The sequence below is a fragment of the Schistocerca cancellata genome, chromosome 3 (assembly GCF_023864275.1).
Source record: "Schistocerca cancellata isolate TAMUIC-IGC-003103 chromosome 3, iqSchCanc2.1, whole genome shotgun sequence".
NCBI classification, from domain to species: Eukaryota; Metazoa; Arthropoda; class Insecta; order Orthoptera; family Acrididae; genus Schistocerca; species Schistocerca cancellata.
This window is the reverse complement of record NC_064628.1, coordinates 6,701,170-6,724,231: the sequence shown is the minus strand read 5'-3', so window position 1 is coordinate 6,724,231 and position 23,062 is coordinate 6,701,170. Positions and strand designations below refer to the sequence as shown.

The 23,062-nt window shown below is 44.5% G+C and overlaps 1 pseudogene; it reads left to right on the top strand.

The window, feature by feature from the left end:
- Nucleotides 1-19,763: 19,763 nt before the first annotated feature.
- LOC126177245 (5S ribosomal RNA) lies at nt 19,764-19,881 on the top strand (annotated as a pseudogene).
- The last annotated feature ends 3,181 nt before the right edge of the window (nt 19,882-23,062 follow it).

Sequence of the window (23,062 nt, the reverse complement as noted above, 5' to 3'; positions counted from 1 at the left end):
AGAGCCTGGTAGAGTGTTCGTCGAACCATTTTCATGCTACTTCTCTACCATCCCACCCTCTAATGGCGCGTGGGAATAAGGAACACGTAAATCTTTCCATTCGAGCTCTGATTTCTCTTATATTGTAATGATGATCATATCTCACTACGTAGGTGGGTTTCAACAAAGCATTTTCGCATTCGGAAGATGACTGAAATTTCATAAGTAGATCTCGCCGCAAAGAAAACGGCTATGCTTCAGTGACTGCCACCCCAACTCGCGTGTGCGTTATGGTTATTGTTTGTACCCTAATTATTTACGTAGGACTACACTGTTAGCTTGCATCATCCATGCGGGTGATTTTACCTGTCTAGCAGCACAAATAAGTAACCCGTGTCCGACAAGAAACTTTTCCGAGTAAATCAGCGAAGAAGTGCGGCGCTTAATTCGTCTCGCGCGTCGCACTTCGCAAAGTGTGAGAGAATCCTCGCTTTGGCACTGCCAGGCAGGGACATACGGAATACTTCATGTCGCGTGGATTTCTGTGTGTACCAGGTCTGCAGATACGTACCTTCAACTAAACAAAATCTTAAATACGTAAGTTTATTTTTTAAATGTGATAATCGAAGGTTTTGATAACATTTGTGTTTTCAGTTTACATTCGTAGTGGTTCCTGTCAAGCCTGACACAAAATGTTCGCATTTCCAGATCGATCTGAACCAAACTCTAACTCAGCCGTATCCCCTGTGAACACAGGGACGTCGGCAGAACACACTTCCGGTCTCGCAGCGACTTCCAGCGCGCAACCCGTCCGCAAAGCGCGCTGCCGGGCAGCCCTACTGCCTGCTGGCTGCCGGGGCCGCCCGCGTCTTGCGCATGCGCCTTGGCCCGCGGCGGTCCGCGCCTGCGCACACACGGCCGCCCCGGGCCCGCAGTGACACGAATCCGCGGAAAGCGGGCGCGGCCGGCCGCGCTCTGATCCCGATATTGATTCCCTGACAGTTTTACTTTCTAAATGGCTCGCGGGGGTCCTACTTTTCACGTAATACCGGACCCGGCGCCCAATTAATTGTGCCGGCCGAGGTTTCGCCCTTGTATCGCCCTCTCTCTCTCTCTGCCGGTGACTGGCGCGGTGGAAAAGGCGCGCACGCTTTCTAATATGCACACAATAAGGCGGTGTTTGGCGTTATTGGATTTTGGCGGTGAGCGGCGGCGCGGCCCACTGAGTTTCGAGGCTGGGGCGGCGGGGCGGCGTTTGCGACAGAGCACGGCCGTGGGCGGCGCGGACACCTGAGTGCCGCGGGTCACCCCACACAACACCGAACTGACGGGGCGGCATTCCTCTGGAGGCACACGACTACGTGTACGGAAAGAGTTGTTTGTTGGTGCAGTGTGACATTCTGATGTGTCCTCCGTGGTTGTCGAATTCCGTCATTCCGTCTGTTGCAGCATTTGGGATCACTTTTGACGCTAGTGCATTGCGACATTTCTGGAGACTGAAAATCGCCTCTGTAGGAGTCAACATGGTTTTTAAAAAAACAGTCGTATGAAACCTTGATCACTCACTTCGTCCAAGACACCCACGAGACCGAAGAAAGGAAATTACAGACCCATTTCGCTAACGGCGATTTGCAGTAGCATTTTGGAACATATACTCAGTTCGAAAATTAAGGCTGTTGTTGTTGTTGTTGTTGTTGTCGTCTTCAGTCCACAGACTGGTCTGATACAGCTCTCCATGCTACTTTATCCTGTGCAAGCTTCTTCATCTCCCAGTACTTACTGCAGCCTACATCCTTCTGAATCTGCTTAGTGTATTCATCTCTTGGTCTACGATTTTTACCCTCCACGCTGCCCTCCAATACTAAATTCGTGATCCCTTGATGCCTCAGAATATGCCCTACCAACCGATCCCTTCTTCAAGTCAAGCTGTGCCACAAACTCCTCCCCAATTCTATTCAATACCTCCTCATTAGTTATGTGATCTACCCACCTAATCTTCAGCATTCTTCTGTAGCACCACATTTCGAAAGCTTCTATTCTCGTCCTGTCTAAACTATTTATCCTCCACGTTTCACTTCCATACATGGCTACACTCCATACAAATACTTTCAGAAACGACTTCCTGACACTTAAATCTATACTCGACGTTAGCAAATTTCTCTTCATCAGAAACGCTTTCCTTGCCATTCCCAGTCTACATTTTATATCCTCTCTACTTCTACCATCAACACTTATTTTGCTCCCCGAATAGCAAAACTCCTTTACTACTTTGTCTCATTTCCTAATCTATTTCCTTCAGCATTCGACTACATTCCATTATCCTCGTTTCACTTTTAGTGATGTTCATCTCATATCCTCCTTTCAAGACACTGTCCATTCCGTTCAACTGCTCTTCCAAGTCGTTTGCTGTCTCTGACAGAATTACAATGCCATCGGCAAACCTCAAACTTTTTATATCTTCTCCGCTGATTTTAATTCCTAAGCCGAATTTTTTCTTTTGTTTCCTTTACTGCTTGCTCAATATACAGATTGTATAATATCCAGGATAGACTACAACCCTGTCTCACTCCCTTCCCAACCACTGCTTCCATTTCATGCTCCTCGACTGTTATAACTGCGATCTGGTTTCTGTACAAATTGTAAATAGCCTATCGCTCCCTGTATTTTACCTCTGCCACCTTCAGAATTTGAAAGAGAGTATTCCAGTCAACATTGTCAAAAGCTTTCTCTGTGTCTACAAATGCTAGAAACGTAGGTTTGCTTTTCCTTAATCTAGCTTCTAAGATAAGTCGTAGGGTCAGTATTGCCTCACGCGTCCCAACATTTCTGCGGAATCCAAACTGATCTTCCCCGATGTCGGCTTCTAACTGATTGTTGGGTAATTTTCACATCTGTCAACACCTGCTTTCTTTGGGATTGGAATTGTTATATTATTCTTGATGTCTGAGGGTATTTCGCCTCTCTCATATCTTGCTCAACAGATCGTAGAGTTTTGTCAGTGGTGGTTCTCCCAAGGCTATCAGTAGTTCTAATGGAATGTTGCTACTCCCGGGTCCTTGTCTCGACTTAGATCTTTCAGTGCTCTGTCAAACTCTTCACGCAGTATCATATCTCCCATTTCATCTTCATCTGCACCCTCTTCCATTTCCATAATTTTGTCGTCAAGAACATCGCCCTTGTATAGACCCTCTATATACTCCCTCCACCTTTCTGCTTTCCCTTCTTTGCTTACAGCTGGGTTTCCATCTGACCTCTTGATATTCATGCAAGTGGTTCTCTTTGCTCCAAAGGTGTCTTTAATTCTTCTGTGGGCAGTATCTGTCTTACACCTAGTGATATGCGCCTCAACATCCTTACATTTGTCCTCCTTAGCCATTTTGCACTTCGTGTCGATCTCATTTTTTAGACGTCTGTACTCCTTTTTACCTGTTTCATTTACTGCATTTTTGTATTTTCTCCTTTCGACAATTAAATTCCATAAATTAAGGCTATCTGGAAAAAAATTATTTATTGACAAACAGCCAACACGGCTTCATAATATATCGTTCTTGTGAAATACAACTAGCGCTCTACTCTCACGAAGCAATGAGCCGTATTTCCAAAGGGCGTCAAATCAATTCCGTATTTTTAGTTTTCCAGACGGCTTTTGACATCGTACTTCGCAAGCCACTTCTCATCAAATTGCGTGCCTATGGACTATTGGCTCAGTTATGTGACTGTATTCGTGATTTCCTGTCAGAAAATTCATAGTTGGTTACAACTGACGGCAGATCGTCGACTAAAATATCTGGTGTTCCCCAAGTAAGTGTTAGATAGGCCTTCTGCTATTCCTGATCCACATATCGATTTAGCAGACAATGTGAGTAGCATTTTTAGATAATTTGCAGATGATCGTGTTGAGCACCGCCTCTCAAAGTCATCAGATGATCGAAACAAATTTGCAAAACGCTATAGACAAGATATTTGCATCCTGTTAAAGGTGGCAGTTGGCTCTGAATGTTCAGAACGTGTAAAGTCATTCACAGGAGTGCGAAAAGGAATCCGATAAATTACTGTTACACGACAAATCACTCAAATCTAAAGGCTGTAAATTCAACACTTAGGAATTACACATAGTGTTGTGAGTAAAGAAAATCATAGACCTCGATTTATTGTCAGAACAGTGTGGAAATGCGGCCAGTCTACCAAAGAGACTGCCTACATTAGGCTCGTTCGTGCTCTTCCGGAGTATCGCAGTGCAGTGTGGCATCCGCATCAGACAGCATCGACGGAGGGCAGCGAAAAAGTTCAAAGGAAGACAGCTCATTTTGTACGACAGGGAAGAGAGCGCTGTAGATACGAAACATGAACTGGGGTGGGAATCATTAAGGCAATGGCGTTTTTCGCTGCAGCGGGATGTTCTCATGAAATTTCAGTCGACAATCCTTTTCCTCAGAGTGTGAAAATATTTTATTGGCACCCACCTACACAGGGAGAATTGATCATCAGAATAAAATAAGAGAAATCAAATCTCGCACAGACACATTTTAAGTTTTCGTTTCTACCGCGCGCTGTTCGAGAGTGGAACAGTTGAGAAATATCTTGAAGCTGGTCCGATGAACCCTGGCACTTAATTGTGAATTGGAGAATAATCATGCAAATGTATATGTACGTGTAGACGCTGCCGACGCCCAGATTGATGCCATGTTCCTTGACATCCCGTAGGCTTCTGCACTGACGTCTGACGAACAGAACAAGAGTGTAGGGAATATCAGACCAGCTCTGCGACTAGAATGAACATTTTCTGGCAAACAGAACACAGCGTGTTATTCTCGACGGAAATAAATCTTCGGGCGTAAAAATATCTTGGGGCGTATGCAGTGGTGTGTTACAGGACCATTACTTTTCAGTATGTACGACGGTTGTTCAAAAGGGTCGACAATTGTCATTTTTTACAAATAACTTCACATATTCGTCTACATTAATGTTACCTCGTTAGAAACAGTCCTAATTAGATATTATACACTTATGCCATTGCTTCTTCCAATCTCTGACACTCTTCTGCATCTTGACCTTTGGGATACCACTTAGCTGCTTAGCTACTCTGGCGATGCGCTTTTAATCTCGTCTACGCTTGTAAAACGACAGTCCTTTGACACTCTTTATTTTTTGGAACAGAAAAAACTCTCACGGAGCCATTTTTGGCGAATATGGGGGCTGTACCATCATTGTACTTTTGTTTTTCGCCAAACATTCACGAACAAACAGAGAAACATCCGAAATGATTTCATGGCACGAATCAGTTGATATGTCAGCATCATCAACAACTTCTCTGATTGTGATTTGGCGGTCATTCATAATTATTTCTTTGACTTTTCCACGTTTTCATTGGCTGTTGGCGTCCTGGGGAGTCCAGGACGTTGCTCATCTTCGACGTCTTCATGGCCGTCTTGGAAACGCTTGTGCCACTCGTAAACCCTTCTTTTGCTCATAACAGACTTGATAGAAGCAATGTTCAAAATTTGTGAAAGTTTCTAGCATTTTATTCCATTTTTACAGCAAAACAGCAAACAAATGTAACCTTCTTGACAACTGGCGGCAGACTGAACATCCAACATGGTTACCACGGCACAGATACGTTTTAGGCATTTTCAGCAACACAACTACGGAAAATCGTGCGAATCGTACAAATACAACCCGCTCAACTACGTCATTACCGATACTTTTTTCGAAATGCCTGGTATGTATACACAGTGTGATTATAATTAAAGTTAAATTTTCAAAACGCTGTAGAAATAACACCACTGGTCACAATGACGACAAAGTGCAACGGTATATTATTGGAGAAGGGGAAAACGTATGATAGAAGAAAAATGGAAATGGAAATGAAGTCCCATGCTTCTTTACAGAGCGTAGGGGAACGATGCGGGACACCCGCACCGCCTTACTAGGCAAGGTCCTAGTGGAGGTGGTTTGCCGTTGCCTTCCTCCGACCGTAATGGGGATGAATGATGATGATGAATACGACACAACAACACCCAGTCATCTCGAGGCAGGAAATGTTGTGTCGGCAGATTAGCCAACACAACGCACACTAATTGAGAGAGGAGGCCGAAATGCACGCGTCAACTCACGCAGGCTTGCGTTAGGTCTGAAACAGGATACGTAATGAATGCTATAAAGAAAAGTACGTAGCTGCTGGAATACTTAAATTTAATACATCATTTGTATACAGCGTTCTTGATGATAGAAGTGAGACTCTCTCTAGAAATGGTTAATGCCGCCTTGCTAGGTCGTAGCCATGGACTTAGCTGAAGGCTATTCTATCTCTCGGCAAATGAGAGAAAGGCTTCGTCAGTGTAGTCGCTAGCAAAGTCGTCCGTACAGCTGGGGGGAGTGCTAGTACGTATCTCGAGGCCTGCCGTGTGGTGGCGCTCGGTCTGCTATCACTGACAGTGGCGACACGCGGGTCCGACATGTACTAATGGACCGCGGCCGATTTAAAGCTACCACCTAGCAAGTGTGGTGTCTGGCGGTGACACCACAGGAAAAATCCCTGACCCCGCCGGGAATCGAACCCGGGACCCCGTGCTCGGGAAGCGAGAACACGACCGCGAGACCACGAGGGCGGACAGAAGAAAAATAACATTGTGAAAATTGATTAATAGATGGCGCTGTATGTGTCAGAACACGTAAATGAAAACACCTGTCATGCTCATGACCCACTGAAGTTGGTATAAACACGCCGGGTAGGCTTTTCCTGCTTTCGCGTCTGCGACGTTCGCCATCACCGCCTCAATGCAGGTTCGCGCTCTGCTTGTGAGGCTGTGTTACAAGAGTGGTGACTGTGCACACGTCGCTCTGCAGAAGCTACGGACACTGAAGGGTTTGAAAAAAAAGGCGTTGGTGCGATGACTGCCGTCGGTCTGGAGAAAATTATTCGGAAATTCGAAAAGACGGATTCTTTTGGTGTGCAACATGGTAGAGGGCGGAAAGGAATTTATTCGACGTCAGTGGAAGCAGTGTCCACAGCAGTGCAGGAGCAGACAAGTGGTAGCGTGCAAACGTTAGTGCACGGAGAATTGCCCGAACACTGGACATACAATTGAGCACGGTGCGTAAAACCCTACGAGACATCCTTCTTTGCTATCCATTGACAATTACCCATGTGCACGATTTGCTTCCTGCTGACCTGTCAGCAACAAAGACCTTTGCTTTAGAATGTCTTGCTCGCATGGAAATGGACAATGGTTGGCCGTGGAAGATTTTGTGAACAGTCCAAGGCCACTTACATCAGATAGCATATGTCAGTACAAAGAGTTGTCGAATATGGGCAACGGAAAACCCATACGCAAATCATCACTACCACTTCACCCTGAAAAGGTATGGTTTAAGGCAGCGTGTATCACAGGGCCACACTTTTTCGAAGAGACAGGTGTTTCCCGGTCCTGTTACCTGTACCGTCACTGGTAAGCGCTGTGAGTGTCTCTTGCGCCGGCCGGTGTGGCCGAGCGGTTCTAGGCGCTACAGTCTGGAACCGCGCGACCGCTACGGCCGCAGGTTCGAATCCTGCCTCGGGAATGCATGTGTGGGATGTCCTTAGGTTAGTTAGGTTTAAGTAGTTCTAACTTCTAGGGGACTGATGATGTCCGCAGCTGTTCCCATAGTGCTCAGAGCCATTTGAACCATTTTTTTTTTTTTTTTGTCTTTTGCGCAACGACGTCATTCAAGCTCCGAAACAGTGTGGATATGTGGATACGATCTTTCTGTGCAAGATGGCGCACATTCGCACATTGCAGAACCACTTAAGCAGTTGCTGAAGTGCCATTTCGGAAATGCTAAAATTATCAGCCGACATTTCCCTACAGCCTGGCCGTCCCGGTCTTGATCCGTGTGACTTCTGGCTGTGGGGCTGTCTGAAAGATGTTGTGTTCAGTGTTCCTATTGCAAACTTAGCTGCACTGAAGGCACGCATTGCGCAGCACATTCTGAAAGTGACTTCGGAATGACTTCGGTCAGTTGTGTAAAATGGTGTTCCTCGATTTCAACTTGTTGCAGAATACGGTGGACAGTATATTGAACATGTTTTGCGCCAGTCACACGGAAGTTAATAATGCGATTTGATTTTATATGATCTTCTTTATGCGCTTTTTCGTCTCAGGAAAATTAAAAACCCATGTGATTTATGCTTTTTATGCGATTTTTCTCCTGATGTAGTGTAACGACGTAAGTTTCTTATAAATGATTTTCTTTCGACATATGACCATGTGTAGACTTCGTCACCTACGTCAGTTACAACCCACTTCAAAATTATTTATATTCTTTTTAAATCGTCTCAGAATGGTTCTTGAACGAAACTGTAAAACATCATTTGAGTCGTATGCACAGAATTACGTCACTCGGGCCAATTCGTTTGCGTGAACTTTTTGAATTTTTAGATGTCGTTTGTTTCTCCTCACAAATCATATTGATACACGTAATCTGATTTAATCGATATTAGAACCACATTGAATAAACTTTTGAAATTCAAAGTCGCGATGAACGCTGTCAAAATTCAATAACCTTGTCAAATATATTATTAATTCATTCACTTAATTCTTCATAAATAAATCCTCAGAACACGTATTTCAACTTTAGTAGCATCCACCAGTTTATTATCTTCCTACATACAGACGTGAACCTGAGCCTTGACGAGACAAAACTAACATTTTCAATAAGAGTAAACGTCCTATGATGTCATTGTTGTACAAAACATTACAAATTTTCATTTATTTTATTTTTTAGAAGCACGACGCAACAACTCGGTTCCAGGATCTTCTGTTGCTCTTTGGCTGTCGACCCGCGTCGTATAGTGGCCAGCAATTTTCTCTCTGGTCCCGGCAGCGAAGATGCTGTCTCCGTTCGTTGCGCCGCCCTCTCCGTACACGAAACATAAAAAAATACAAAAACTTTACACAGTTCACAACCATTACAAAATATTACAAAAATACATAAACAAAACTAAATTAAACTTATATTCACCTGCAAACTGGGCTGACACTGGTGGATGGGTGACGCTTCAATTTCGCGTCCCACTACACTGAGCGCAATTAAAACCGGTGTTATTGATTCTTTTTATGCGGTTTTTGGCCTCACGCCAGTTAAAAACGGATGTGGTTGGTGCTTTTTATGAGGTTTTTGGTCTCAGTACAGTTAAAAACTGATTTTTCCACATCCGATCTTATATGACCTTTCAGTGGTGGATGGGCTCACGTAACTAACAGTATCACACCTGTACACTCAGGCACACTGACTAATACGGTTTGTTTAACGTCAAACGTACACCTTAGGCCTTTATGTATGATTCATTCGTCATTTGTAGTCGACCACTATTAAATTGTGATGCTTACAGCGCCATCTGTTTCTACATGTTGTACCTATTTATTTTTCTTCTGCCATGCTTTGTCCCACTTTTATAATATTGCGTTGCAATTTGACGTCATTCTGACCACTGGTGTTATTTCTACAGCGTTTTCAAAGTTTAATTATAATCACCCTGTATGTACATGACGCAGTGGGTAAGGTCGGAATTTCGGTGAGGATTTTCGCAGATAATGCTGTTGTATACAGAGAAATCACAACGCTAAAAGAATTTAGGGAAATGCAGGAAGGCATGCAAAGATCGAAGATTAATGTAGGAGTGGCAATCGATACTCAACATAAACTAATGTACCGGTAACGTAATGTGCATAATTAACCACAAAGAGCCACTACTGTGCGGCGATACGGCCGCACGGCAAACACCGTAAGCCTTCCTAAGTCTAGCTTCGTACAAGATAGTTGAAGGACTTCGGCTGTTCAATGCAAAACGTCAAATTAAAAACAACTTCAGCAGTCTGTATTTAGAATATTATTTGTTTAAGCGACCAGTTTCGGGATTTTACTACGACGTCTTCAGTCCCCCGTGACCAACGAGTAGGAGGAATCTGTCTTTATGTGCAGTCGAAGTAGGGGCCAGCAGCGTGTAACCTCTGGCTTCAACAAAGCGATCCCTTCGTTCGTCAGTTGAAGGCTTCGTTGTAGAACCCAGAAGTATACGGATACCGGTTACTTAACGCTGGCCACTCTTTCGACTGCACATGAAGTTGCGATCCTCCTAAACACTACTCGTGGGGGGGGGGGGGGGGTGCTGAACATGACGCAGTCAGACGCCCGAAAGTAGTCGGGTAAATAAATTACTTTCAAAATAGAGACTGCCGAAGGTGTTCGTAATTTTACATTTTAGTCACTGGAAACGGTCTCTTCCATAAAACGTCTAGAAGTGGTCCGTCCACCAAGAAGGTGGCTAACAAAACCTTTGTTCCACCAATCTTTGAATATTACTCGTCAATCTGGAACCTGTAGCAGACAGTGCTGATAGAGGAAGTAGAGAATACCCGAAGAACAGCAGCGCGTTTCGTTAAAAGTTCATTTCGTAAGCGAAATGCGTCATTCCGTAGCTCAGCCAATTCCAGTGGTACACACTGCAACGTAGGCGGTCTCCTTCACGATGTGGTTGACTCTTGAAATTCCGAGAGTGTATGTTCCCGAAAGAGTCAACCAATTTAGTAATTCCTCCTAATATATGCCGTGAAGAAGGCAGTGAAGGTAGAAGTAGAGAATTCCAACTCACATGGAGACTTGCAAACAATCGTTCTTCCCACCAACCGTTCCCAACAGGATATGGCAGCGACAGTAAGACACAAATTACCCTCCGTCACATACCGTAGGTGGTCCGAGATGTAGATGTAGATGCACACACTGAGTGGCCAAAAAGCCGCAGGAAGGGTTGTCTCATTTGAATGTGACACACGAATGTGACGGCTGGGCGCAGTCTGGCCACAGCATGAGATCAGACAGGCGAACACGGCCGGTACGTCGGGAGTTGGCCGACTTTGAACATGGAATGATTATCGGTGTCACACTTATGGACCACATCTGGAGTTGCGCTCTACCAAAACTACGGTTCCGTTATTCAGGAACAGGACAAGAAAAGTCAGAAAATGATGAATATGAATCACAGGAAGAAGTAACTCAAGAGGATGCATTTTTTTAGGGAAAGACGGAATAACTAAACGGACGAAAAATAAGTGTCCTACCAGTTATAATGTATTAATGTAAGAAGAATAGATGCTGAATGATGAATGCATGCAGCTTGCCGCTAACTTTGTGTAATGTCTTGTCTGTATAAACGTGTATCTGTTGCCTTTAAGATCCCTTCACTTTCACACATCAATCTATACAGTAAAGTAAGGACCTCCCGTTTTGTCTTTAGGCTGATCCGTGATAAGACAGGCGAAAAGTTAGACTAATGGAGGATTATTAGTATTTTCTCTAATTTCATTCGCTCTCTCTCTCTCTCTCTCTCTCTCCTTTATCTATGTACAGTTTTAAATATAATATTTCATTACGTGAAAGCAGCCCAATAGAATCTCTGGTGGAGCCCTACGTCTTGGTAATCAGCGGCTGGCTTGCTGTAAGAGATCTTTACATTTATTATTATTGTTAAGCGCTGCATTCAGTTGGGAAAATCGATCGTTTGAACAATTCGTTCCTTTTACGACAGATTTCGAATTTCAGATGTGTACGAAGCCTTTTTGGACGATTTAACAAATACTCGGTGATTGCAGGCTCTCTTCGACACAGCTGAAACTTCCCCACTAATTACAGGGCCAACGCGATCATCAATGATTCAGACAAAGAACTCATTCGTTCATTCACTCCAGAATAAAAGGGGTCACAAACCTTATTTTTGAAGGAAATTGTATATTCAATCCATCTCCATTACATGTTCAGATCTCTGTTGGTTCCAAGTCTTAATTATTTTCCGTTACAATTTCTTTCTCTCTCTTCAAATAACCCGCTAGTGGCACAAATGTTAATAGCTCGCTTTAGCGAGAAGAAAAGCAAATATGTCTCTTTTAGAACCCCGTCAATCTTTCAACAGATACTTCCGAAGCTGTCCTAGTTACCAGTCCAGCAACCATGGAGAATACATACATGTATCTCTGTTATTCCAAAGAATAAACGTACTAGATAATACTTTGGCGTCGACGAACTGTCGGCGCATATATTACTAGAAAATCAGATCAGAGACTTTTCCAAAGTAAATAAATGTGGATGGTTTGATTGACAATGATTAATTGGTGCGTGGTAGAGGGTAATTTTCCGTGGGGACATTACACAATGTTAGAAGCAGATCTTGTAATTTTATTACGCATTTGCCTGGACCAAAAAACGAGCTCGTATAAAAAAGACAGAAATAGAAATTCTGGACTTGATCTTTGATGAAAACATAGTAAGCATTATCGCAACATGCACTAATATATCCATCAGTGAAGTTCGTGGTAACTTCTCTTGGGAAAGCGACGCTGAAGAAACAGATGCGATAGAGATAAAATCTTTCATTGGTTTGTCATATATATGTGGATGTTTCAGATGTTCTACGAAGAGTATATCGAAATTGTGGGATAACGCAAAGGGAAACGGACTTGAATCATGTTATTTATGCATAAGTGAAAACTGATTCAGGTTTCTGTTGAGATGTCGGAGGTTTAATAATATTCGTGATAGAGGCATTCCCAGAGAGACTGACAAGTTGGCAACTGTCATACCTATCAGCGACATACTTGAACTATTCACGAACAATTGCCAAAAATATTTTTCACCTAATGAATATCTTACTGTTGACGAATAGCATTTGGCATTTAGAGGAAACTGTCCGTTCAGGCAATATATTGCAAGCAAAGCAGCAAAGTATGGGTTAAAAGTGTTTCCTATGGTTGATGTAAAAACAGCTTACACTTTGAATTTAGAACCGTACGCCGGTAAGTAACGAGAGGGACCATGTAATGTCAGTAATTCAACTGAAGATATTGTTCATCGAATGGTCAAACTGTTTCAAACGTTAGAATATATAAAACTGTGTACAAATATTAAATGTATTGTATTTAGATTTAATACAAAATCATAAAACCAGTCATAAAGACCGTTCACAGTGTACAAATGGACCGCTTCCTTTGTGGATGACAACAGGCATCCGCGCGAGTGACGATGTCACGAATTTTCGCGCGAGTAACGGAGGGATGAATGACGCAGTAAATGGTAGGAGTACTGGTAGCAATGGAAGGGAAAGAAACACAAATGGATGCGTCTCAGAGAAACTAGGAGCCGACGACATCACTTTGTTTTCTTCTTTGTTTTGCACATAAGTAGAACCGTACATCGTTCTGTCTTAGTTCACTTGTAAGTAGGCTGTTTAGGTTTTTATGTTGGTAACGCCACGTAGCGCTCTGTATGAAAACCACTGGCTGTGCTGTGTGCAGTCTGTGGCTAGTTTGCATTGCTGTTGGCCATTGCAGTGTTGGGCTGTTGGCTGTTAACAGCGCGTAGCGTTGCGCAGTTGGAGGTGAGCCGCCAGCAGTGGTGGATGTGGGGAAGTGAGATGGCGGATTTTTGAGAGCAGACGATCTGGACGTGTGTCCATCAGAAACAGTACATTTGTAAGACTGGATGTCATGAACTGCTATATACATTATGACTTTTGAACACTATTGAGGTTGTCTATTGAGGTTGTCTATCAAAATCTTTCATTTGCTAACTATGCCTATCAGTAGTTAGTGCCTTCAGTAGTTTGAATCTTTTACTTAGCTGGCAGTAGTGCCGCTCGCTGTATTGCAGTAGTTCGAGTAACGAAGATTTTTGGTGAGGTAAGTGATTTGTCAAAGGTATAGGTTAATGTAAGTCAGGGCCATTCTTTTGTAGGGATTTTTGAAAGTCAGATTGCGTTGCGCTAAAAATATTGTGTGTCACTTTAGTGAATGTTTGAGTACGTTCAGTTTTGCTCAGCTGTTTGAAAAGCAAATAATGTAAGAGGTTTATCAGCACAGTAATTCTGAAATTGTTCTAAGGGGACGTTTCACACTGCGCATTCTGTTTCGTAACTAAATATAATTGCTTATTATAAATAATAAAAACCAGATGATCTCGTAACGTTTGCGCTTCTATGTAATCAAAGCAATTATTTTTGATGCAAGTACGATTTACGTGCACAAACATAAGAAAAATTGTTGAAATGGCTCTGAGCACTATGGGACTTAATATCTGTGGTCATCAGTCCCCTAGAACTTAGAACTACATAAACCTAACTAAACTAAGAACATCACACACATCCACGCCCGAGACAGGATTCGAACCTACGACCGTAGCGGTCGCGCGGTTCCAGACTGAAGCACCTAGAGCCGCTCGGCCACTCCGGCCAGGAAACACAACAAAATCGATGTAATTATTGTTGGGTTTTTTACTCAATAGAACGTTATTCAACATGATCAAAGGCAAGATGTACTGTTATTATTGATAAGTGCGAACATTGTTATGAACAATAGAAGCATGACTTAAACTCGATGAAGTATTGAATAGATATCTGATACTTTTTTTTCATTGCTTTCATTTTCTATTTTATTTTTACTTATTTATTGTCTAGAAAATTGCAATTTCTAACACTATACGATACATCCACATTGTTTTTTCTTGCCCGCATCTCCTGGTCGTGCGGTAGCGTTCTCGCTTCCCACGCCCGGGTTCCCGGGTTCGATTCCCGGCGGGGTCAGGGATTTTCTCTGCCTCGTGATGGCTGGGTGTTGTGTGCTGTCCATAGGTTAGTTAGGTTTAAGTAGTTCTAAGTTCTAGGGGACTTATGACGACAGCAGTTGAGTCCCATAGTGCTCAGAGCCATTTGAACCTTTTTTTTCTTGATTTTAAGTATTTATTATTTCAGTTTTGCAATAAATACTGTTCATTTTTAAGTTAATACACAAGAGGATAACTATGTAGAGCAAAAATGTCCCGTAGGCTGTGTGTCCCTTTAAATATCCTCATTTAGTTTATAGACGGTTTACCGCTGCCGGTTTCTATGGGAATCTAGTAAGGCGCTGATATCATATGCCGCAAACAAAGCGATCGAAATGAGGTAACGCCCGATAGTACGCAACACGCCTAATGTACGTGTAATGCGGTTAAATCACAACTCACCAAAGCTACTAGTAAACTACCGTAGCCTACGCTTTTTTTGTGAGATTTTACGGTAGCCTACGGTATTCTTAAAACTACAATCGTACCAGATCAGAAATTACACAAGTATTTGAATTTCCTGTGTCGACAGTGTCCAGAGACGATTTATTCGCAAGCTTAAAACGATGCATACGACGACCAAAAGTGTCTCACAAACAAACTTCACGTCGCCTCGGCAGTCATATGGAGCGTTGATGGATTGCTGTGAATCGCGCGACCGTAGACTTGGCTGTGTAGCGCCAGAAACTCATTTCTGCCACAAGCTTATGGAGACAGGAGCACCACTTCAGCAGCCGACGAATGACTAGTCTCCCGTTGCTGACACTTCAGGCCAGAGCTCGATGACTAGTATGGCCATGGGCGAATGCCATCACTGGCGGCGACTAACGTGGTCCGACGTATCCCGGTTGCAGTCGTATCGATCTCATGGGCAAATAATGTGTGACGGATGTCCCAAGAAGTTACGGGTCCGACATGTCAAAAGAATTGTGTTTCACACAGTCGCAATTAGGGCCCACTCTCCGTATGATTCTTGCAGGCCATCTGCGTTACTTTCTGGCATGACAGCGCCATGATGAGGAAGCCATGTTTCAGCATGACAAAGCGCACGTCACAGCTCTCGGCTGCGTGCAGCTTTCTTGATGAACGCTCCACTGAATTCAAGAGCATCACTTGACCTCCAAATCAGGAGATCTTTGAGCTTTTGTGCGATTCTTTCGATAGCTTTTAAGCCTTCTTCTCTTTTTTTTTTTGTAAATGGTGTAAGTATACGGGAACACGTGACTTCAGCAAAAGATCCTGAACGTATTTCCTGTTTTTGACCTAAGAAATTATTTTGTAATGCCATCCGACCACGGTTTCGTAAAAACATTCAAGAATAGAGGAGCCTTACATTGCGCAGCGGGGAGAAATGGTGGCGTAAAAGATTTTATGATTACAGTTACTTCTCTAAGTTTCATGACCTGATCCAGTGAACGTATAATTGTTCTTCCTTGCAGGTGGACCGAGTACTATGAGCATGTAGGCCTGAGTCCGACAGCCTTACACCTGCCCACCCAAGAACATGAAAGATAATAGTCAGTTCGAACATAATCTTCGTAAACAGTATCACAATCTCAGAAGAATGACTAAGACTATGTGGTCAAGAGTATTCGGACACCCAAAAAAACATACATTCTTGATATTCGGTGCATTGTGCTGCCACCTGCTGACAAGGCTGCGCGGCTAGCAGCGTGGTCTCAGGCGTCTAGTCAGGTAAGGCGCCACGAACTTGTAAGTCATTTTCAGCCAGGTGTCCTGACACCTTTGATCACATAGTGTGCGGCTCTCCCCCGTCGGAGGATCGAGTCCTCCAACGGGCATGGGTGTGTCTGTTCTCCTTAGCGTACGTTAGTTTAAGTTAGATTAAGTAGTCTGTAAGTCTAGTGACCGATGAACTCACCAGTTTGGTCCCGAAGACCTTTACACAAATTTCCAAATTTCCTACTGCCAGGTACTCCATATCAGCGACCTCAGTAGTCATTAGACATCGTGAGAGAGCAGAATGGGGCGCTCCGCGGGACTCACGGACTTCGAACGTGGTCAGGTGATTGGGTGTCACTTTTGTCATACTTCTGTACGCGAGATTTCCACACGCCTAAATATCCCTAGGTCCACCGTTCCTTATGTGAAGTGGAAACGTGAAGGGGTACGTACAGCACAAAAACGTACAGGCCGACCTCGTCTGTTGACTGACAGAGACCGCCGACAGTTGAAGCGGGTCGTAATGTGTAATAGGCAGACATCCATCCAGACCATCACACAGGAATTCCAAACTCCATCAGGATTCACTGCAAGTACTATGGCAGTTAGGCGGGAGGTGAGAAAACTTGGATTCCATGGTCGAGAACAATCTCATAAGCCACACATCAAATGCGAAACTACGCCTCGCTTGGTGTAAGGAGCGTAGACATTGGACGATTGAACAGTGGAAAAACGTTGTGTGGAGTGACGAATGTGGCGACCCGATGGCATTGTGTGGGTATGGCGAATGCTCGGTGAACGTCATCTGCCAGCGTCTGTAGTGCCAACAGTAAAATTTGGGGGCGGTAGTGTTACGGTGTGGTCGTGTGTTTAATGGATGGGGCTTGCACCCATTGTTGTTTTGCGTGGCACTATCACAACACAGGCCTAAATTGATGTTTTAAGCACCTTCTTGCTTCCCACTGTTAAAGAGCAAATCGGGGATGGCGATTGCATCTTTCAACACGATCAAGCACCTGCTCATAATGCACGGCCTGTGGCGGTGTGGTTACACGACAACAACATCCCTGTAAAGGACTGACCTGCACAGAGCCCTGAGCTGAATCCTATAGAACACCTCTGGGATGTTTTGGAACGCCGACTTCGTGCCAGGCCTCACCGACTGACATCGATACATCTCCTCAGTGCAGCACTCCGTGAGGAATGGGCTGCCATTAGCCAAGAAACCTTCCAGCACGTGATTGAACGTATACCTATGAGAGTGGAAGCTGTCATCAAGGCTAAGGGTGGGCCAACACCATACTGAACTCCAGCATTACTGATCGAAGGGGCCACGAAGTTTAAAGTCATTTTCAGCCTGGTGTCCCAATACCTTTGATCACATATGGTACCTTCTGATTTGTGAAGGCATGCAGATAATTGTTGACTGCATTTTAATTTCGCTTTGATTCATACTTTTGCTGAAGGCAGTTTACCCAATAAATTTCGAGCTCAAGTTAAATACAGATTCTAAAACGAATATAAAAACACATGTGTAGTTGCGGATATGGATTTCACAACTAACTGGGGAAGGAAAATAACTCGTAGATATTTTTATTAAATTCCTGAGCATTGAGAATTAATTTAGAAGTAGTAACAAATGAAAGACCGAACTTGTCCCGTCATGAACCACGTGGTACGCAGAGGCACCGTATGTGATAAAAAACGAACAAAGAAACCTAGATAGAGCAGCAACCGGGAATGTGATGTAGCCATATACGTACCATGCGAATGAAAGAGTGAAAAACTGATACTGTACCACATGTATGGACCACGGACTACAAAAGCCGGAAACAAAATATTACGCCCAGCTGCAAGCGAAAGCCGCAGCTTCGCCGTAATTTTCGTACTTCATTGCATGGGAATGGGCATCTGAAAGTAATCTCGATGCAAATACCTATCACCCACGAGCAAGCTGTCGTATCAGTCGTCCGTAGTAAGCGGAAGCTGTGAGACAAGCAAAGAGCCAAAAAGATGAAGTTTTGTCCAGCATTTGACGGGATTCAGAAGCACACCTGATTTTACTTGTTATTTCCGAGCGAGGCTTTCACCGCAATAAAAACTAAACCTAGACAGTGTCACAAGAAATCATTAAAGAGTAATTTCGTTTCTGCTATTCGGTAGAACGGTTTGACAGCTTGCCGCTACTTGTCATGGCGGCTGTGACTTCTTGTGTCGCGGGTTGGCTTCACGTAGTAGTTCTCCAGTTTAGTACTGAGCTCACTGGGGCTAGCTGACGCGACTTCGCTCGACTTGCCAAAGACTGTAATAATCTTGTACAGAATGTCTTCGCAACAAACTTCCGACTGAGAACCGGCGTAGGAACGAATAACTTGAAAGTTGACATTTTAACGAACGAGTCTGAAGTTGTGTACGTCGAGCAACTCAATACCAACTACATAAAAACGCAGGTGATACATGCCACAGTAACGCTGTCCATCCCCCAGCGTGGGTGTCCGAAAAGTTTTCGCTGTAGTCCCTTGGCGCATTTCGCATCTGACGCTTTCAAGTTGACCGTAGGAGGTCCACGTCTCAAAAACCCTGGTCTTCAGTACAAAGCAACATTTCCTTACAGGACGCACAAAATTGTCACAGATATCGCAGACGTGTTCTTCTTTCCTGAGTTCCGTATCCTTATAGGAGGTTGGCGATCTACATCGGGTAACATTCCGAATTCTCAGCTTATTAAGGTGTCAACGTCCGAGACGCTGAGCCATTCTAAAACATTCCGTGACCATCGACCCATCTCCGTGCTCGCTCTCGTTTCCTTTCTACATCCACAGCTACTTCCATGCTTTGGATTCCATTGTGAAGTGCATGGCAGAGGGTACTGAGCATTGTAGCACGTGATATCGTGTCCTCCCCTTCCATCTGCCTACGGATCGTAGAGAGAATGATCGTCTACATACCTTTGTGCGAGCTGCAGTCGGTCCAACCTTCACAATGAATTTTTCACTCTAGCGGGCGAGAGATCTACCGTGGAAACTCTTTGACGTCGGTTCGTGAGTCACGCTTGTGTAGCTCAGTCGGTAGTGCTCTTGCACGCGAAAGGCGAAGATCCTGAGCTCCATTTCCGCTCCAGCAAAGAGTCCAAGGTGACCACTCGGTAGAAATATGTTGAGATTTTCAGTATATTCCGGGATTCACCACTTAATACTGATCCCTGAATCTTTGTGAGTCAGCTTTCGCGGGATATGAGACTTCTGTCACACATCAACTAACAGTTCAGGGTGTTAAGTATTTCTGTCACATTCTCGTGTTGGCCAAACAAACCCGTGACGTTTCGTGCTGCCCTTCTTAAAATAAGTTGCATATCCCCTCTTAGACCTATTTGGAACGGGTCCCACACACTTGAGCACTATTCTACAATGGACCGCACAAGTATTTCGTAAGCAACCTATGTACACTTATTACATTTTCCCAGCAACGCACCAATAGCCAACGGCCTTGCCGCAGTGGTAACACCGGTTCCCGTCAGAACACCGAAGTTAAGCGCTGTCGGGCTGGGCTAGCACTTGGATGGGTGACCATCCGGTCTGCCGAGCGCTGTTGGTAAGTGGGGTTCACTCAGCCCTTGTGAGGCAAAATGAGGAGCTATTTGATCGAGAAGTAGCGGCTCCGATCTTGGAAACTGACACACGGCCGGGAGAGCGGTGTGCTGACCACATGCCCCTCCATATCCGCATCCAGTGACGCCTGTGGACTGAGGACGTCACGGCGGTCGGTCGGTTCCGTCGGGTCTTCATGTACTGTTCGGTTGGATTGGGTTGTTTTGGGGAAGGAGACCAGACAGCAAGGTCACCAGTCTCATCGGATTATGGAAGGACGGGGAAACGAAGTCGGCCGTGCCCTTTCAAAGGAACCATCCCGGTCATTTAGGGAAATCATGGAGAACCGTCGTCCTCCCGAATGCGAGTCCAGTGTGCTAGCCACTGCGCCACGTCGCTCGGTGACTGTTCAGGAAGAGTTTAGCTTTATTTTTAGTAACCTAGCAATTACCTGCATTCTACCACCTGCTTTAACTATCATTAATCTTATGTAATCAGTCTATTTCATAACACTGCAAAGTGTTAAGTTACACACAAGTTTGTACGATTTCCGTGTTTCCAGATGTGGCTCATTAACACTGTAGTTACAGAATACTGCGTACTTTCCGTTCAATCCAGTGCAAAATTTTACATTTTTTAACGTTTAGAGCCAGTTGTCGATCTTTGCAGCACTTTCCAATCTCATGAAAATCTGACTGAATTAGCGCAGTTACTTTCAGAAAGTACTTTATTATGCGAGGGGCGTTCAGTAAGTAATGCTAGAAAATTTTATCCGAAAAGCAAGTTGGCTTTATTCGTCATTTCAGTACACCGCACTATTCCCCGCTCTTTTAGCTACAAAAATCTTTTTTTGTCGACATAATATCCGTTCGACGCTACTCCCTTCCACCAATTCACTGGGAGCTCCTGTACGCCCCCATTGCGTCATTCTATTGGTCGACGTCGGGGCCAGCGCCTCGCTGCATCAACAGTCTGCCCGTCAGTCAAGCACCACTTCCTCCGGAATGCATCCTCATTGGGCAAAACAGGTGGAAGTCGGAAGGTGCGAGATCCGGGCTCTTGGGTGGATGAGGGAGACGCCATTTTGAGGGCTACGTACAGCGCCGCCATCTAGCGAAACATCACGAAACTATAGGGACTGAAGTGGGAATATTTCACGATTTCCCACAAAAAGTTCCGCATGTGCCGGGAAAAGAGTGTGGAACACCCCTCCTAGTTGAGGTACAGACGATACTTACGCGCACCCGTTTCAACACGCTGCTGTAGTCCTCAGTCCGAAGGATCGCTCGTGTCCGCTCTCCACGCTAGGCTGTCCTGTGCAAGCCTCTTCTTTGGAAGAGTGATGGTGTAGCGCCACTACATAGATTGCCCTTTTTTCCGGTTCCGAGTGATGAACCCATCTTTCATCGCCTCTGACGATGGTCGACAACAAATTGTCACGCTAAGCCTCGTAACGCGCAAGCAGTTTCGTTCAGACAGTCCTCCACTGATCTCCATTGTCTCCTCTTAGGTGGTGAGCAACATAGTGGCACACGCCTTTGAGTATCCCAAATGGTGGACGGGTGTGTCAGCACAACCAGCAGAGACGTCCAGTTGAGCGTCGGGGTGTCTGATCGCGATCTGTCGATCACTTCGGATAAGAGTGTCCTCACGTTCCAGCATTGCAAGAGCCACTGTTGTGTGTGCCCGGCAGGCATCCGAGAGATTAGGCAGCTGATGATGACAGGCGCCTCGCCCAACGACTCGACATGCTTTTGTTCACTGCAAAACCTCCGTAGACATATGGCAGATCACTGTGAATATCTGTGACGCTTTGGTTTTCCGCCAAAAGAACTCTCTACTTGGAACGCACTGTCGTTACAGATGCCATTTTGAAGGCTACGTATGGCACCGCCACCTATCGAAACTTCACGGAATTGTAAGGGCTGAAGCGGGAATATTCCACAACGTCGCACAGCAAATACCGCGTTTTTTAGGTGGAAACTGGCTGAGAAAAAGAAATGAAATGTGTTGCATTACTTATTGAACGGCCCCGTAGATATCTGCATGGTCTGCAAAAAGTATGAGGTTACTGTTATCTGCCAGGTCATTAACGTACTACTTGGAGAGCAAGGTTCTCAGTATGCTTGTTTCCATCAGAAATGCGTCCTGTCTAGAAACAAACCCTGAATCTAGAAACAAATTTCGCATTACACCCGTACGGTCCAAATTTCAGTTCTGGTGCAGCACGAAGTTTTAATAAACCAGTGAGTTTCAAAAACGTTTGTAACAGCTGAAATTCACTCTAAGACAAAAGAAACGAAGGACCACGTAAAATAATTCGAAAGTGATGGATAGCGGTATATGTGATGTACGTGTACAGAAAAAGAAATGACTACAATTTCAGAGAAATTGGATTATTTATTCGAGGAAAAGAGCCTCATAAATTGAGCATGTCAATAACATGTTGGTCCACCTCTGGCCCTTATGCGAGCAGTTATTCGGCTTGGCATTCATTGATAGAGTTTTTCGATGTTCTCCTGAGACATATCGTATAAAATTCTGTACAGTTGGCGCCTTACATCCTCAAAATCCCGAAGTGGTTGGAGGGGACTGCCCGTAATGCTCCAAACTCCTCAACTGGGCAGACAAACAGTACAAAACTCTCACTGTGTCCAGGAAGCATTGTCTTGCTGAAATGTAGGCCCAAGATGCCTTGCCGTGATGGGCAACATAACGGCGTGGAGAATATCGTCGATGTGCCGCTGAGCCGTAAGGATGCAGTGGATGACAACCAAAGGTGCCCTTCTACGAAAAAAAATTGGCATCCCAGATGATCACTCCTGGTTGTTGAGCTGTTGGTGGGCCGCTGTCAGGTTGGTACCCACCGTTGTCTGGGACGCCACCAGACACTTCTCCGCTGGTTATCGGGTGTCAGTTCACAACGGCACTCATCAGCGAAGACAATTCTACTTCACCAAATGATATTCCAGGCCGAAGACGTGTCTGGAGATGACTCGAATAGTCGAGAGATACAAGCGTGACTGACGTTCTCCATACAGCACAGCCGCCAGGAGTGATGGTGTGGGGTGCCATTCCATTTCATAGCAGTATCCCTTTCGTTGTCATCCGCGGACACTTACAGCACATATTATCAAACCACAATTTATGAAAGATGCTTATATTTTATTAATAGGATTAAGTAGGAA